General features: G+C 40.9%; 1 long non-coding RNA gene and 1 pseudogene across 1 annotated transcript; one reads left to right on the plus strand and one right to left on the minus strand.

Moving 5' to 3' along the window:
• Positions 1-209: 209 nt before the first annotated feature.
• On the minus strand, positions 210-7,868 carry LOC124344524. Its single transcript, XR_006919762.1, has 3 exons — positions 7,840-7,868; positions 1,469-1,501; positions 210-1,374 (listed from the first exon to the last, which is right to left on the minus strand). It is a non-coding gene; the product is annotated as an uncharacterized LOC124344524 (long non-coding RNA).
• A 3,216-nt stretch (positions 7,869-11,084) lies between these two features.
• On the plus strand, positions 11,085-11,152 carry LOC124346354 (annotated as a pseudogene).
• The last annotated feature ends 235 nt before the right edge of the window (positions 11,153-11,387 follow it).

Genomic DNA, 11,387 nt, shown 5'->3' on the forward strand with positions numbered 1-11,387 from the left:
TTTTCATAAAATCGCGGATTGTTGGGTCGTTGTCAAAAGTTTCCACGAAATTACCGATTAATTCATTAGTAAACTCAAGTTTATTTCTGTGCAACTTTTTTTATTTACTATTCCGTATGTGAATTGGATCACATTTCATATTTCTCATTACAACCTGAAGGAAAGAAAGTATATCGGGAAGCATCAGCCTTCAAGTAGCCTACCATAAACCCTTTCATAACCGACGTTCTGCTGAATGCATCATCCAGTTAATACAGGTAAAAACCAATAATACCATTTTTTATACCTCTTCTCATATTCAGTTAATATTCGTCATAATTATCTGGAGTTTCTATTGATCTTGGTAGGTCACTAACCCCACCGTGGACATGCATAGTTTTTTCTGTGGATTGGATTTTGATGGAATGGATTTCCAACATTTACACATGTGGTGTGTGCTCTCAACTACTACACCAATCCAACTACACCGACTTGGGGCAGTTTCCGGTTTGTCCGCCCTTTGGTGGGTGGTCAGCCTATCAACCAACTACTCCGCCTCTGGTTTGTCTGCCCTATGGTGGTTGGTAAGCCTCTGGTTTGTCCGCGCTATGGTGGGTGGTCAGCCTCTCAACGTGCTCAACCCTACTCCGTCTAATTTCTTCCTTTCTCCGTAACTACTATGACACCCGGCTCTTACACCCGGTCTTTACGGCCAGCTACTTCAACTAGCTAATACACCTGGCTACTACACACGGCTTCCAAACCCGGCTGCTACACCCGGCTTCTACACCCGGCTACTACAACCGGCTATTACACCCCGGCTACTACACCCGGCTACTACATCTCTCTTCTCCGTCCTCCTCTTGGTCATGTCATCCACGACAAACGCCTCTGGCAATCCAGGTGGGGGAATGCCGGTCTACCTCAGACATTGGGTCGCTGCAGAACGACTCGTTGGGCTCTATCTCCATTGACCAACCACTCGCAGTGAATATTCTTGCTTCACCAGTTTCCTCCGTGTCTGATGTCGAGGAACAGGAAGAAGGCGAAATATCCCAGTGCGGTCTATTCTTTAATCGTTGGGCCACAATTATTCTTAGCTTCTCTTCCAGGGAAGAATTAAATTATATTTCTGATAGCCTCGCAGCTGACTGGCAAAGGCTTACCTTGAAGGCCGATTCACCTGCACCATCTGCCGACAGACTGCCCCGCCCTGTCACTCCACCAACGAAAAGCCCTTCACACCGTAGGCGCGGCCAGTCCAGACAGCAACAACGAATTAGAAAGAAGAAAAACTCCAAGCGATGGGAAGCGGCCAGCAAGCTTCAAGCCTTGTTCAAACGCTACACCCGGCGAGTTGTCAGGAAAGTCTTGGGCGGGTCCTCACAATGCTATCTATTTATTAAGACAGCCAAGAAAACAAAAATGAAAAATAATTTGTTACAATTAATTTGGAAGATAGGACAGTAGAACCTAAACCAAGTATTACCGTCGCTAGATCTACAGCACTGGACAGTAGAACCTAATAAATAAAAGAAAAATAATTCTGGCGGACATAAAAATTAGACGACAGTGCTACCCAAAGACAGTAAAACGGCACGCTCAAAACCTACAAAAGACACTTCATCTTCTTGACATAAAATTTACAAAAAGAATGGACACGAAAGCAAAATTTTTAAATATTTTTTTTTAAATTAATTGTGAAGTGGAAGTCAGAACACTCTTGTTTCTTGTTAAAAAGAAGAAATTCCAGAAGAAATCTTCCGACGCTTTGGCCATAAAATCACTGATATCTCCACCCCTGATGGCTCAACATCTTGTCGCAGGTTCACCCTAACCACGTCGGCATTCTTTCTCGCTCTTCTGAGACGCTCCCCATTGGCGGTGAAGATCTCTTTGGCGACGCTTTCATCAGGGAACTGTTGGCCCAAGTTCAGACTGCTGCACTGGTTAACATCTCCGTCGCTCCTTCGGCTACATCCACTCCTGCCAAACCCAGTCCCCAGCCACTAGCAGGTCCCAGCAATCCTAGTTTTCCTCAACGGAATCACGACAACAACTGGTATGTTACTGCTGTTTATTCCAGTGGTTTTCTTCGTATATGTGGGTTTTTTTGTGCTGGTTTTTTTTCTGTTGAGTTGGACAAAATTTTTTTATTTTGCTCTCGACTGTTTGGTCTGTCCCCGCCCTTTTGACTCCCGTATAGACGGTAGGACATCAAATTTTGTTGACGGTTGGACTCAGCTTTCGCTGGATCCCTTGGTTCTCTCGACAATTTTTTCTGGTTTTAAGCTCGACTTTTTCGGCAACCCCCCTTTTCAACGCCATGCTCCATCGAACGCTACGATGGACGCGCTTCAATCCTCTCTCTGTGATGAGGAAGTTGACACTCTAATCACGAAGGTGCAGTGGTCGAAGCAGGATAGGAAGCAGGTTACATAAGCCGGTATTTTTTGGTTCCAAAAAAAGACCCTAGTGAGTGGCGTCCAATAATTAACCTGAAACCATTGAATCAATTCCTCGGATACAGACATTTCAAGATGGAGGGTATTGTGACTGTCCGTCACACAGTACGACAGGGTGACTTTATGGCAAAAAAAGACTTAACTGACGCCAATTTTACCATCCCAGTTTTTAAGGAGCATCGTTAGTTCCTTTTTTCTTTCGTTGGAAGAACAACCTTTGAGTATACCTGTCTCCCTTTCGGTCTCTCTTCATCACCCTGGGTCTTTACCAATCTCCTCAAGGTTCCGGTTGCTATTCTTCGCAGACTCGGGATCAAATTAGTAATTTATTTCGACGATATTGTCGTCGTTGGAGCTACCTTTCAAGAATTTATAGCTTTGGTCAAGAAAGTCATTTCCAGCCTCGAATCTCTTGGTTTCTTGATCAACTTCAAGAAATCAGTAACAACCCTATCGCAATGCATAGAATATATTGGGTTGATCCCCGACTCTCTCGCCATGTCATTCCGCTTAACCGACAAGAAAATAGCTGATATTTCTCGGTTATGTAAAGAAGCTATCAAGAAGCACTCGCAAAGATTCCCTCACTTCACTCCCACACTTCCAACAACTTTTTCTGAGCTAGATATTCTACTTGAAGATTATCCAAGACTAAAGTAAGTAATTTCAGTTAATACTTAATAGATTTTTGTTTATAATTATTTGTTAAAAAACAAAGAGTAAAAATTGTTGGCATTCTAAGTTATGTTTGAACTAAAAATTTATTGCCTTTTTAGGATGGTGAAAAATGGATCAAAGCTATTTTATTCTGGGCTTGTTTCTAGTAGAGATCTTAACCCGCAACAGGCTGCAATTTTCATAAGTCCATCTGTGCTGCCTTAATTCAACCGGTGCCTTGAAATGGGGATGGATGGAACCTTTAGATCCAAGCTGAGTCATCCACATGGGATCAAACAAGTCAATGTTATAACAATATTTATCTATGGTCGTGTAAGTTTTTCTTTTAAGCATGATTCTATTCTGGTATTTTCAGGAATTTTTTTCTATTTTCTGACTTCATTGTAGGCTTTTGTTCTTGCCACAGTTTTGTGTAGTGGAAAAAGGGAAAATCTTTACAAATTGATTTTGTCACACCTTAAAATGAAGGCTGTGGCCCTCTCAGATGCAGCTGAAATCGTTCCGAAAAAAAAATGTACTGCGACTTTGAAAGGGCATGATGAATGCTCTTGCCCAAGAGATATCTGGTACAGTTCTAGGGTGTTACCACGATATAATAGGAAAGGTACACTCTCGGCTATCCCCAAAACCGGCGGGTGTTCAGTGAAGAGTCCCAAGATTCCCCGCCAGGTTCGCTAGTGTTTGAGGCTTATCGCCTCTCGGGGGTATAGTAAAAATAGGGGTTTTTGTTCTTTATCTGTAAAATTACCAATAAATGTGTCCAGAAATTGATTTAGTTTAAGCTTTATCTTTATGTGATTCCCTATCCTAAAATACCTAATTCATCTAGATTCGGCAATTTTTTATATGTTTATTTTGTGATTGAAATTCACAATTTTTTGAAATTTGTGCCAAACAAATCAAATCAAATGTATTTTTATTACTTATTTTTTGTTTATTCTATTTTGAAATATTAAATATGAATTTTAAAATATTAAAAATGAATTTTTAAATTCATTAAAATAGAATAAACAAAAATCCTTTTTCACACAAAATGTATATAAGAAGATCGATCGCAAATCTGTACATACACATTGCGATGCTTATGTCAGTATCCTTTCGGCCGTAATGGCAACACGGTCTACCAGGAGAGGTAGCCAAACGACATGGCAGCAGAATAATCAAGGGACTTAGAAGGTTCCCTAATTTGCCCCTTGGATCGCGGGCGTAACTTGGTCACTACTCTTCAATGCTGCCATTGCCGCCAATTGCCGCTGGCGGCTTAGGGTTGGATTCCCGGAATACTTAGAAGGAGGGGGGAGAGGAAGACTGTGCAACACCATGGCCTACTTAACTGCTAGGCCGGCGTTCGAGCTATATCCCCTTAGTGTAACTTTTTCCCCCCATCCCCTTCTTTAAACCTGGACGGTACACAGCACTCCAGCGGTCAGATTTCCAGCAAGGATAGTAAATATCCATTCAAGCATGATTTGACCGCTAGAGGTGCTATATAGCTAGCTATGACCACTAAGGGGATAGCTCGAACGCCGGCCTAGCAGAAGTAGGCCATGGCCCAATGCAACACACAACAGCTGGTGGCCAAGCTACGCCCACGATCCAAGCGGCAAATTAGGGAAGCTTCTAAGTCCCTTGATTATTCTGGCTGACGAAAGTGATAGGGCGTTTGGCTACCTCTTCTGGTAGACCGTGATTGCAATCAAAGATGTTGGCTTCTCAGGGCGCTTAAGGCTATATACGGCTATATACGGCACCCAAAAAAGAAAAAAAAAAGAAAAATGATCGTCATGTACATTTCGTTCCGAAATACGACTCGAAAAACGAGTTCAACACCGTGAAGACTTGAGCGCTCTGCTAAGCGATGCTTGGGCCAACCACCGGACACACAATCGCATCGACACGCCGATGTGGTAGAGGAAGAGCGCGGCGGGAATCGTTCAATTTGAAAAATTTTCTCTGTGGGGTGTGTGGCTGTGTGCCAGTGACAGGACGGCGTTGCGGAATGAGCGAGCCCTTCCCATTTTTCCCCGTTTTTTGTGTTTTTTTTTTTTTGTTTCCGTGTGTGTCTTTTTCTTATATTGAGTCGCCTACGTGCCGAATTGGCACGGAACGGGTGCCGCCTAGCTATTTCCCCCTGCCCACGTCGATATATATATATAAATATACACAAAAGGCGCAAGCCGGCAAACGGAATCCGCACCGGCGCTTGTCTTTCTGTTTTTTTGTTTTTCTGACGCTGGCTTAGGCGAGATTACCGTTTCCCCCCTTCTTCTTTGGCCCTCACTTTGTCTTTTTATCGGTAAATGTCAAGAGCGCGTGCTATCAGCAATTAGCACCGCCGATGAGTGCGGGCGTGACCCACTGTAGAATAGTGAAACTTGTTTTTTTTTTTCTTTTTCAAATCTAACCGCCAGCAGCAGCACTCCACTCAAACAAATAACCAAAAGCCACAAACGGAGATTTGCCGTCATCAAATCTCCCAAAATTGAAAAGGAGGTAAAGATGGGAAAAAGCGAAATAATAAACGAGCTGCTATTTTTTTGTTCCTGGTCCTTCCTTGTTGCTGTTTTGCATTTCTTATATTACACGATATGTTATAGATAGTATCTTTGGCCGCGACGAAAGGGTCTCCCCACAAACCTCCCAAAAAGAGAAGAAAGGATCGTGAACTTGTCATCCTATTTCGGTAATCTTTTTGGTGGTGGAGTTTCATCGGAAAGAGAATTACGAGCTGACCTTCAATGTCTCTCAGCTCAGCTACAGCGATCGCTTTTATTTACCCAGATAGGAATTTTTGTCCCAAGGCGGGACCAAAGCCGTGCGTCTGGTGCGGTGGGCACAGGGGAATCTCTAAGATGTCCCATTGCGAGCCCTTATTTGGATACGTTACTCATTTTTCATCTTGTCGGATACGTCATTTTTTACTCCCTCTCGTAGAAGTGTCTGATGCGTCCCGTTTTTATTTTTTGGCTCCTTCTCGACACTTAGAAAATTTCGGAGAAACTGTCTTTGTCTTTTCGCGGCAAAGTTTGATTCTAAAATCTTATTATTACCTTTATCTTCGAAATTGTATACAAGAATTCGTGGCCCATCTGTACAGTACTGGCTTCTCACCACGACAACCCGGGTTCGATCCCCGGTCCAGGTTGCATATTTCTTCAACATTGCTGTTAGTACGCTGTCGATTTATGTAGTGTTTCCGGTAACACTTTGCATACTTTGACAAACAAACTTGTCGTCCGGATATCCGGTTCAGCGTTCGTGAAAAGATGTCGGCACAGCAAACACTCATAACAAAAAGAAGAGGAAAGAAAAAAGGAACGAAATTCAGAGTCCAGAAAAAGATTTATTATTAATGACATCTTGAGATCCTTTTTCCGTCCCAAGTACGTCTAAAGTCCATCCAATGGGACGGGATAAGGACCGCTATGAGATCTCGGCGAAGCGGACATTGGCCATACGTAAAAGACGTCCTTGGAATGTAAACTTGGGAATCTGCTATGTGCCAAGTACATCTCAGACGTCTCAAAGTGACGTATTTTGGACGTCTATGGGACTGCACTGTGCTATCTGGGTAGCTATCGCCTCATCGTCTGCTTGTGGTGAAATTCTCATCCGAAAATTGCATTTATAGCATCTCCCCGGATGATACCCGTATGATACTTACTCCCCCCCCCCAGGAAAGTAAATGATGTGATCGATTATTTAAAAAACGAATCGACGAAAAGTAAAAAAAAAAGAAAACAGAAAACGGAGAGGAGAGGAGATTGTAAATCATGCCAACCCTAGAGCAGATGGAGTTTGCATGTATGCTGGGTGTTCTTTTGCGATGCTCTTTGGCTGCTGTTGGATGCTCTCCGCTCAACGGAGCGCGGACCCAGCACACAGCAGACCGTTGTTTTCCCTCGACTTAATTACCATCCTTGGCAATGCACGCAATACACCTCGAGTGTGTGTGCAACTGAAGGTTTGCCTCTTTCTATTCTTTTTTCTTTCCTTATTTTTTTTTATAACTCATTATAGATCAACTCCTTTTTTTTCTTTCTCCTTATCTTTTCGCTTGTTTGCCAACCCGTTTAACGGGAGAAGATGAAGAAGAGACCATCGCAAAGGGCACCCCCGGCGCACCTTGACAGCTCGCAGAGCAGCACAAAATAAAAAATTACAAAATCTTTTTAAAAGAAAGAAAAACATATCTTTTTTTTCTTTCTGTGTTATTATTTTCAATAGGCGAAAGCGTCCCGCTGTTAACGGCAAGGTCGGGACCTAAGAGGTGGGGCGGCCGCAAACGGATTAGGCAGCGCGCATATCACAGAGCGCAGAGGCTCGATCGTATATTTTCTCTTTGATTTTTTTTTTTTTTTGGCCAATGATATAACTGTACGATCTCCCTTTGACACCTGCAATTAAATCTGCCCCCCCTCGTCTCTTTTTTTGTTTTTTTTTTTATATTTATAGCATGTATATTTTAATTAGCCATGCACGAGATCGGAAAAGCGCTCCGGGTGAGTTTCATCGGTGAAAACACACCTGCCACGCAGCTTGCGCTTCATTGAATATTTCAAACGTTTTTTTTTTTTTTTTTTAGTCGACAACAAAAAAATGACGTCTCTGCAATTGATACAAGAACCCCCCCGAAGGGAAAGCTATAATTAACCCATTTATATCTGGTGTTTGGACCCTGCCTCGGCCCTGTGCGTAATATAGATTCATCGATTACCCTCTCTTCACCTGGATGTGTGTGTTTTTGTTTTCACGACGTCATTTCACTGTTTAGACATTGGCTTGTGGTTTTTTTTCCTTCTTCTCTTCTCTTCTTTTTCTTATTATTTTTATTCCTATAATCCCAAATGACTTCCGTCCTTATAGAGTCCCCTCCCCCCTCCTGTTATTTCTATTGGCGTACCCTGCGGCCTTTTTTCTGCAGAGTCCCCTTCTAATCACATCAGATGCTGGGGGTCTCTTAAACGGCCATCTAACGGTCAAAATCAACATCAGGTTGTATTTCACGGCCAAAAGAACCAAAATTCCAATCACGCCAAGGGGAAAACGAAAAAAATAAAAAAAAACAATTTTCAAAACAAGAAATATTTGATATTTCAGCGGGAACACAAAGATGGAAGCGCCAATAACTGATCATAACCGTCATTATCGGCGGCTCCTGCCTGATCGCTTGCGCCAGCTGTCGCTTGAAGCGGGATATAGCGAACTAGAGAAAGAAAAAAAAAAAAAAAAAACGAAACGATTAGCAAACACTCCAAATACATCCGATATTTGACGTTGATTAATAGACAAGAGCAATTTTTTTTAAACACTGTGTGTTTATAATATTTCACCTTTGCTTTTGACGGCGGACAGTTCGTCAACGTCAATCACCGAACTCAGCGTAATCAAATCTGGGCAGACGAGGGATATCTTGCACCAACCTCTAATTAAGAAACATTAATGTAATTAATAGTGTTTAAAGTAATATCATCTAACAGCAATTGGCAACACAAAAAGTAAGTTGGCGAACTTATCTTCCGCTTGCAAATGAACATTTAAAAATTGTGTCCGCTTGAAAAAACGTAAACAAGTTTTGACACTTGGCACTTGGCAGCAATGTTCGTGTAGCGTTGTCAAATAAAATTAACGTTGCTCCAACTCTGACCAGGGTGAAAATTCAAAAATGAAGACTAAACTAAACTAATGGCGGCCACTCTTTCCTGCCTTGCAAGCGCCCCCACTCGGACGATCAGCTTCAATGCCATCTATTGGAGAATCAAGCAAAAAGCCCAAATAGATGGAATCTACGCCTGCCTACGACCATTTTCTTTGATTCAGATGAAAAGTAGTCTTTTCCTTTATAAAAATAAAATAAAATATAATAAGCTAAATAAAAAATAATATTTATAAAAATTAAAATGCTTACATGACGAGATACCGCTTACAGCACGGAATCGCTTATGTTAAAAGTGATTAGTACGGCCCGATCTGAAAGATCCTTCACGATCCTGGTTTCTAGTATTACGCCGAAGTCCTCAAAAATTTCCTAAATAAAAAAAGGTAAGTTATTATTTAAAAAATAGAATTAGAAATATTTAAATTTTTTACCTCCACTTTTTTAGCCTTGCAATACCTCAGAATGTTCTCAACGAACAATTTGCGGGAGAAATCCAAGTTCAGCTTTTGACTTGTGAATTTTCTAATTTTTTTCGCCCATATTTTCTTCTGTAGCTTGTTAACCATGGGAGTGTAGAATTCCTAATCTTCTTCTTTAGTAGCGACACTCAGCTTCTGTTTTTTGGGTGTAGACATCACTTGACTAACTCTAAAACTCATGACTTGACTAACTTGACTAACTCTAACAGGACTTGGTTTGTCTAACTCAGGAGAAGAAATGGCAGTTATGCGCCAATTTATCGAACATCTAGAGAAAATGGTACCCGTCCTCCACTAGAAAGCGCTCCTCCTTCTAGGAGGAGGAGTAGGGTCACCTCATTGCTCCTCCTCCTCGAGGTCATCCTTCATTGGTTAGGGAGAGTAGCGTCCTCAACTTCTCCTTCCTAGAGGTGGACGGTATTACTTGATAATTGTTCGAGTGAGCGAAGCGAACGAAGAACCATTTGGATTGTTTGGAAGTAGTGAAGACAATAACTGTGTTGACCCTTTTATAATCAGCTGTTTCTAAGCAAACCGACAGTAGCTACCAAAAGTTTGCGAACGCCCGAGAGAACCTTATGTAAAAAGGAGACTTTCGCGGCGTTCCCAATTTTTTTTTTTCAGATAATACACCAGTATTAATTTCGTGTTGTTCTGAGTGTTAATCCTGAATAGCTTGATAGTATTTTTAGTCGAAAACGGTTTATGAAACTGATTTTTAATTAGAAAACTACCCTAACTTTACCATTGCAATTAACAGTACATCGAACTAGTTGACGATAACTTTTCATTCAGTGTGTTAACCTTATTTTCAATTTACCCCTTACATCTACTATACTAATTATTAAATCGATATATATACACTCTAACACCATTTCATCATTTTGTTCTGGAATGTAATCAGAACATCATAAAGTCATAATCTGTTGAAGTCTTAGTAGCTTTACCACTCACGAAGTAATATTCCATGTGCAGTCGAAACAAGTTTGTTAAAACACCAGAATTGACAACTTGTTTATACTTTACAACAACGGAAACTGAAATGATAATCTTCTCCCTCTGTTCCCTGTTGTATTTTTCTCATTTATTTATTCATTAATTTTTATTACAGATTTATCTAAATAAAAATTTTGATCTTTCTATCAACGACACAGTTCATTTTTCATTATTTCACAATCAAAGTCAAATGCATAAAAATTATAATTTTTACTTAGTTTTGATTGAAATTTCTACTTTAAAGTCCAAACGTTCACTTGCAACGTCAATCAAGATATTTTGCTACGATCTTATGACAGCAAGATATTATTATTTTAAGCCGTTATGGTATAGTGGTTAGAGTTATCCTGTGTCATGCTAGAAATCTATTGTTCAATTCCCGATGAAATCAAATATTGTCTTTATGATTTGATAATTTATTAATTTGAAACTGAGCTAAGAGTTTTCACCAGTAATAAACGCAGTTAATAATGGAGATATCAAAAGTGGATGTACCCAGCACTTAGGAAAAAAATGTCTATTATTTTATTCGTAAAGTTGGAAATGAGTGTGAGATCCCAGTGTAAAACGCATAATCCCCACTTCTATTACCCTCGATGAAAAGAAAATTGATCGTGTTTTACAATCTAGATTCAGGTGGAGTTCATACTGGTGTAACACACCCATTATAAGCTATAGGAAACATATTCAAACCGCAAATCTCCAGAGTCAAATCTCCAGAGTCAGACGATAATTGAATGAGTGTTCCGCATGAGCGTTCGCAGCACCAATTTGAAACCAATAAAAAAAGGGTTTGAAATGAGTGTGTTGCACCACACCAGTTTAAACCCCAAAAGTTCCACTAGGGATATACTAATTGGAACGATACAGAGAAGATTAGCATTGCTCCTGCGCAAAAGCTGGGACTTCATCTTCTCTGTCCCGGGGCAAAAGGGGGAAAAAAGAGGGGGGAAGGAAAGAGAGGGGGGAGAAACGTCGGGTGTCGTTTTTCATTTTTTTTTCTTCACATTATTTACCTATTATGGCGTTTATTTTTGAAATGATTTCAGAACAAACCTGTCATGAACGGCGGAATCCGCCCTTCAATTGTTTTCGAGTTCCCTAGCTTTTTTATCTTGGCGTTCTTTTTTA

Source organism: Daphnia pulicaria, chromosome 6 (genome assembly GCF_021234035.1).
Source record: "Daphnia pulicaria isolate SC F1-1A chromosome 6, SC_F0-13Bv2, whole genome shotgun sequence".
In the NCBI taxonomy this organism is placed as follows: domain Eukaryota; kingdom Metazoa; phylum Arthropoda; class Branchiopoda; order Diplostraca; family Daphniidae; genus Daphnia; species Daphnia pulicaria.